Source organism: Schistocerca nitens, chromosome 1 (assembly GCF_023898315.1).
Source record: "Schistocerca nitens isolate TAMUIC-IGC-003100 chromosome 1, iqSchNite1.1, whole genome shotgun sequence".
Taxonomy (NCBI): Eukaryota; Metazoa; Arthropoda; class Insecta; order Orthoptera; family Acrididae; genus Schistocerca; species Schistocerca nitens.
The window spans coordinates 447,793,485-447,801,095 of NC_064614.1; positions in this window are offsets into that span (position 1 = coordinate 447,793,485).

A 7,611-nucleotide genomic window follows, 5' to 3' on the forward strand; every position below is an offset into this window, starting at 1 on the left:
TTACTTTCTTTATTTTCGCAAAGTTATGATCTGTCCGTTCGTTCATTGACGTCTCTGTTCACTGTAATAAGTTTAGTGTCTGTGTTTTGCGACCGCATCGCAAAACCGTGCGATTAGTAGACGAAAGGACGTGCCTCTCCAATGGGAACCGAAAACATTTGATTGCAAGGTCATAGGTCAACCGATTCCTCCACCGGAAAACATGTCTGATATATTCTATACGACACTAGTGACGGCATGTGCGTCACATGACAGGAATATGTTGTCGACCCACCTAACTTAGCGAATGGGTAAAAAGATTCTTCTACCTTGCCCGATTTAGGTTTCCTTGTGGATGTGACAATCACTCCCAAAAAAGTGATGAAAACATAAGAGTTTGTCACATAAACTGAAAATAAAAAATTAAACTTTTCACTCATAGTAGATTTGAACCAAGGACCTCTCGTTCCGCAGCTGCTCACGTCACCACGAGACCACAGCGCTCCTGCGTTCCTAGTTTCCTTGATGTTGCATATCTTCCCATGAACTACTCAGTTTGTATACTTTGCTTATTTTTTCACAGTTCCACACAACTTCTTCCTGTTTTCTCAATTGATCTGTGTTCAGTTTTTCAAGGCCTATCCACTGTACCAACTTATAACTAAATCTGAGGGGGGTGCGATGGGGAGGTTCCCTTGTTAGCAGTGTTGTTAATTTCATTATTTTCTCTGACTCCTCGTATACCGGCGTCCACATTGGTACTGCGTTCCTTTATTCTCACAAGACGATCGACATTGTTTTGCAATGCCGACCAGTAGGAAGCGGCGGAGTGGGAGGTAGGGGAGGTGCTTAATCACGAGCGCTCGTTTTGTTCATAGGTAGCATTGGTCATGAGGCAGTCAGTGTGCTGCCGCGAACGAAAAAGTGTAAAGGGTGAGTGCTGGGGATCAGGTGGGGAGGCTGTTTTGCTCACCCGCTGCTTCTGCGGTGTGCCACCACGTGTGTGGTTGTTGTTCTTGTTGTTGTTGTTGTTGTTAGTAGCGCAACGCTGAGCTGTACTGCGCTGTGTTGCTGTTTGGTTTGCAGGCGCGAGCGCACGAATGCCCCGTCGACCAGTCCGGCGCGCGCTGTTTTCATAACTGCACAATTGTGAAAAGGTGTTCTGATGATAATTATGGCGCTCTTAATAAGCATTTGCGGCTGCCGCTGCCGTCGGGCGGGCATTGTCCGCGGCTAAAGCGCCACGTCATTAACTAGGTGCAACATTAATTACGATCCCGTAAGTAAATACAAAATAGGCAGCGGTGCGTGATCGGCAGGCGCGCGCGCCCGCATCGACCCGCGGGAGGCTTCTTTGTGCGACATGCTTCATTACGGAGCGTCCCAGCGACACGGTCCACGGCCGTTAAGTGGGCTCACCAGGGCCAGTCAGCGTGAACGCCAGCGCCGAACACCGAGCACCGAGCGCTGCAGCCTGTTGAGCACGTTGCCTCAAAAAACACAACACGTACTCTACTTCACAATGCGTTTCGGAAAAGACGGCATCATCAGGTTATTCTGTGCTACCACACGGATACTGTCATTCCAATCTCTCTCTCTCTCTCTCTCTCTCTCTCTCTTTCACTGGTCTCCTACTCCTGTCCTCTCTCAGTTCACGTCTCCTCTCAACAGGCATCTCCCGTATTACAGCAGTTTTATTTAATCTTCCCCGGCCTGTTTCTACCACGTACTTCGTCTGTGATATTAATTCTGCGAAGTGCTGTCTACAGTTAAAATTCCCTGACTTATAGATCTGGAAAAGTTTTCGTATAATAATCGATATTGTTGACTTTTTTCTGTTCGAGCCGGCCAAGGTTGCCCAGCGGATCTAGGCGCTACAGTCTGCAGCCGCGCGACCGCTACGGTCGCAGGTTCGAATCCTGCCTGTGGCATGGATGTGTGTGATGTCCTTAGGTTAGTTAGGTTTAGGTAGCTCTAAGTTCTAGGGGTCTGATGACCTCAGAGCCACTTTTTTTTTTTGTTCGAGTTCTTACTCAAAGATGACGATTTGGATGGAGGGCCTGCGAGGAGAGGTGAAAGAATGACATAGCCTACGTGTCTATTAGTCAACCACAGTATTATTGCACCTGAGAGTGGGGGTGTCTCCGTCGGCGTATCGTGAATCAACGCGGGATTGTAGTATATGCACAACTCCCGTGAAAGCGTTGGCAGTACGATGCGTTTTCCTTACTTTTCCAGTAGTTTTTCCTCCAACGTCACCCCGTCTTTCTAGGAACGCCGAGTGGTTCAAAAATTCAAATGGCTATGAGCACTATGCGACTTAACTTCTGAGGTCATCAGTCGCCTAGAACTTAGAACTAATTAAACCTAACTAACCTAAGGACATCACACACATCCATGCCCGAGGCAGGATTCGAACCTGCGACCGTAGCGGTCGCTCGGTTCCAGACTGCAGCGTCTAGAACCGCACGGCCACTCCGGCCGGTCGGCCAAGTGCAATAATATTGTGGTTGAGTAGAGAGGGGGAATGTTTACTTGGTTCGCGGTCACTACTGGCAAACCACGAATGCTCTCGGCTCTTACCGATCAGTAGCTATGGTATAAACAACACACGAAAAATTTTGAAATTTGTGGTGAGTTACTATGGGACCTAACTGCTGAGGATATCGGTCCCTAGGGTTACTCACTACTTAATCTAACTTATGCAAAGAACAACTCAGACACCCGTGCCTGAGGAAGGACTCGAACCTCCGACGGGGGTTCAAATGGCTCTGAGCACTATGGGACTTATCATCTGAGGGGATCAGTCCCCTAAGACTTAGAACTACTGAAACCTAACTATCCTAAGGACATCACATACATCCATGCCCGAGGCAGGAAACTGCGACCGTAGCGGTCGCTCGGTTCCAGACTGAAGCACCTAGAAACACTCGGTCCGACCGGGGGGGGGGGGGGGGGCAAACGGAAGTAATAAGGACTCGCGAAAGTGGGTTATAGATATGTTCATGGTCACACATCACGTGGCGTACATCTCAATTAACTAGCACAACAGAATAACTTGTCGGAACGCCTCGAAAAAGGCAGTACAGACAGATGGCTTAAACTTGCTAATAATTGAATATGGAACTAATTTTTGTACCTAGGTAAATCCTTATGTAGATCTTTTTTTTATTCCTAGTACAGATACTGGGTACTGTTTCTTTATATTTATGTCTCTGTTGTCACCATTCCAAGAAAATACGATGAAGTTGTGCAGTTGACATTTGTAGCGACTAAATCTCCATTGAAACTCCCTTAAAGTCATGATGGATATTGGTCATCTCCCTCAAACCAGGGTCAAATATTTGTCGCCCTACCTCTGTACCTCTCTCTCTCTGTTCCTATTTCTTTGTCTATTTCTCTTGCAGTACGCATGTGTGTGTGTGTGTGTGTGTGTGTGTGTGTGTGAGAGAGAGAGAGAGAGAGAGAGAGAGAGAGAAAGAGAAAGAGAGAGAGAGAGGGAGGGAGAGGGAGAGTGTGTGTGAGGGAGAGAGAGAGAGAGAGAGAGAGAGAGAGAGAGAGAGAGAGAGAGAGAGTGGAGAGCGGGTGAGGGTGTGAGACAGAGAGACAGTCTTTTCAGCAGAAGGATGATTGTAACAGACGTAAGGCGGAGTATAGCAGATAGTAAAGCATCGGAAGTTGCCCACACTTTGCACGTCGTACCATAGGGCACAGCTCCTTCCAGTTTCTCCGAGGGGTGATCAACAAAGATTGAGTCTGATTTTTTTCACACATGTTTATTACGCCGTTTCTATGCTTACACTATTATTTTTAAAGTACTTCCCTCCCACTTGTTATATTCTACCAGTCTTCTAACATATATTGCAGCCCATTCTTTGTCTGGCCTTTGAGAATCACCTCACTTTTCTTGAGCACTGCTTCAGAGTTTTAAAATCGAGTGCCTCGAAGCTCTGCCTTTAGTGATGCAATATCGAGTCTACAAGGCCAATACGGTAGACAAGTAATGTTGAATTAAGCCATAAATTGCATGAGTTGATTTGTGACGTGAGACAGCGCGTTGTCGTGATGAAGTCGCCACACAGTCCGAGGAAGTTCTGGTCGTGTTCTTGCAACGTGCTTCCTGAGTTTAGCCAATTTTGACGTGCAACATGCTGCTGTAAGAGTGGTGTGAGGGGGGACTGCATGATAGTAAATCATTCCACGACAGTCAAAGAATGTGATCACTATCATTTTTCCAGCAGGTGGCACTATTTTCGACGTTTTTGGTGTTAGAGAACCTGGCGATTTCCGCGCTGTGCTAGCTTGTTTCCCTTCAGGATAATAATGTTGCTGCCATGACTCACCTTCGGCGATGTTTCCAGGAATGCGTTCTCTCCATCTGCAAAGAGCGCATCACCTGACGACTTGCCTCCATTCTCACAGCCGTTCGTTCTGTAGTCAACAGATGTTCGGGTCACGTTGAGTTGGTCACGCGTAAAGACACTGCCATACGTAAATCTCAGCACTTCACAGAGGTTACGTAACGTTACCAGTCGACCCTCAAGGACAACCACGACAGCTGTTTCAATGTTGACGTCTGTCACAACAGAAGCCGGATCCCAGGCCCATCTTACTTAATGAAGACAAATCGGCTTTCTCTGAAGTCCATGAACCAGCTAAACACTGTTGCACGAGGTAGTTGAGCTTCAACGTGCGCTTGGGGTAGCTCTTCGTCAATTTCAGTGGCCCTACGGTTCAAACGTCACCTCCGTTGTTTCGTATCCGAAATGCAATGAATGTTTACAAATAGAGCATAAGCACCGACTTCTGGTACGAGAGTGCTACCGCCTATGGACATTACAATAAAAAACTTGCTCTTTTCAATTATTCATGGTATGGACAGGAAATTATCACAGAAGCTACAGGATACTGGGTTGATCAGCACTTGTTAGAAACAAAGAATTACAAGACGGATGTGCGGTACTGTGAACCAGTAACGTCACTGTATTGTTCAAAACAGAATTTTTAATAGCTTATGATTTCTTAGTGGAGGTGGGGAGGTGGAGGGGGGGAGGGGGCTGGGAGGGAAGCACAAATACCGCAAACTCCATCGAGCTCATGCTTGCAAACCAATAGGTAGCAGGATCGAATTCAAGCCGTATCACTGATATTTTCAGTGTGACTTATTTAGCCTTCATCTCTCAACGATTGAGGCACTGTCAGGGACGAAACGTGGTTCGGGTCACACGCTACAGTGCGGGTCTCCTTTCCCCAGATTGGCAAGTGGGGTGGGTTAGGGTGACTCGAGCCCCACATGCCCTGTACTTTTGATCAGACAGTGCGCTATGGTTGCTGAAACTGACCGATACAGTTAAGTAGCATAAAGTTAGGATCTAAGAGTTACCAATTTTATACTATTACGATATTCACTGTAGGCCTAAATTCCTGCCGGTCGGGGTGGCCGTGCGGTTCTAGGCGCTACAGTCTGGAACCGCGTGACCGCCACCTCGGGCATGGATGTGTGTGATGTCCTTAGGTTAGTTAGGTTTAAGTAGTTCTAAGTTCTAGGGGACTGATGACCGCAGATGTTAAGTCCCATAGTGCTCAGAGCCATTTGAACCATTTGAACCAGAATTCCTGCAATCAAAAAAGATGGGCTTGTACTGTGTGCTCCTGCCCTGGCCTCTTCAGTCGACGAGTTGCTATGCAATGCATTCATGGTCATATCGTTGTGTACAGAGGCTAAATTTCATTACCAATTTAGTTTTCCAGTACTTATCTATCCTATGGATGCGAGAAACGGACCCGTTCAAACCGGTACCGGTATTTTAGTTCAGAACAACCGGTATTTTTCGGTATTTGTTTGGTTTCGGTTATAACAGGTGCTTTTTTAATTTTTGGTAATAACCGAGTAAATAAACCGAAATATCAATCACCCATAGCAACAGCGCTAAAATATTTCGTTTTCAAATAAAACTTATTTTTAAAAGCGGGGGTGGGGCTAATTCTCTTCGTAAAATTTACGTTCGTTTGAAACATTGCCTTGTTATAGAAAATGGAAAAAGTGATCAGCCGACAGAAATGAGCAACAAATACATGACAAGAATTGCTAAGATGAACATCAACAAAAGCAAAACGAGGATAATGGAATGTAGTCGGATTAAATCGGGTGATGCTAAGGGAATTAGATTTGGAAATGAGACACTTAAAGTAGTAAAGGAGTTTTGCTATTTTGGGAGCAAAATAACTGATGATGGTCGAAGTAGAGAGGATATAAAATGTAGACTGGCAATGGCAAGGAAAGCGCTTCTGAACAAGAAAAATTTATTAACATCGAGCATAGATTTAAATGTCAGGAAGCCGTTTCTGAAAGTATTTGTATGGAGTGTAGCCATGTATGGAAGTGAAACGTGGACGATAAATAGTTTAGACAAGAAGAGAATAGAAGCTTTCGAAATGTGGTGCTACAGAAGAATGCTGAAGATTAGATGGGTAGATCACATAACTAATGAGGAGGTACTGAATAGGATTGGGGAGAAGAGGAGCTTGTGGCACAACTTGACTAGAAGAAGGGATCGGTTGGTAGGACATGTTCTGAGATATCGAGGGATCACCAATTTAGTATTGGAGGGCAGCGTGGGGGCTAAAAATCGTAGAGGGAGACCAAGAGATCAATACACTAAGCAGATTCAGAAGGATGTAGGCTGCAGTAGGTACTGGGAGATGAAGAAGCTTGCACAGGATAGAGTAGCATGGAGAGCTGCATCAAACCAGTCTCAGGACTGAAGACCACAACAATAACAAGAATTGCTACAGTATAGCTGAGACAATAATGTCCCTGCTGCAGAGTGCCGTGACTTAAGGCACGCGCGTGCGTGCAGTGTGTAGGACTTACCTCACCAGGTCTAGATGGTCGTTTCTCGCTGTTCTCGCCAGACATCTCTTGCATTACGAATGGCATTAACACCAGTCCGGAAATACTTTTACGAAGTGACCTAGCAGTGAAGAACAATGCTTCATTTGCTTTAAAATATTTATGCTTTGCCTGCCATATCTAGGAAATAATAAAAGAGGAAGGAAATTATAATAATAGTAATAAATCAAAAATGTAATAACAGTTCTTTCATAGTATACAAGAAGCGTTGAAAGTAACTGATCTGCTGCCTGTGTCTACGTAATATGCCTTTATCTGCTTGTAGTCCTTGAATACGGACAAATTAAGACCAAAAACAGTGTTCTTGAAACCCAGTTTTCATCCTTTAACACTGAATATTTGTAATGCACAAATAGTTGTTTGATCCCCGACTACAACATCTCTTTTGAATGTAGTTTCAAAAACTTGAAATCATCAGGAGAGTATTGGTGATTTTTAGTAGTATTCACCATTTATCACTTTTTCGAGACAAACAGAGAACGGTGATTAGGCTAAATTTTCTTTTATTTGCCGCTTTAATTTAATATTTCCAGTCTTTGTTCCACAGGTTGTCCACAATGAGACTCCAACATTTGAACTCATAAAATCTGAGAGGAAACACAATTTAATGACGTGCAAATACAGGGAAATCATACAGCAGCTCATCAAGTTTTCATACACAGGTGGACGGTTCAGCACACTTGAACATGGGCGCCACGGGTAGCGCGAAGAATATCAAG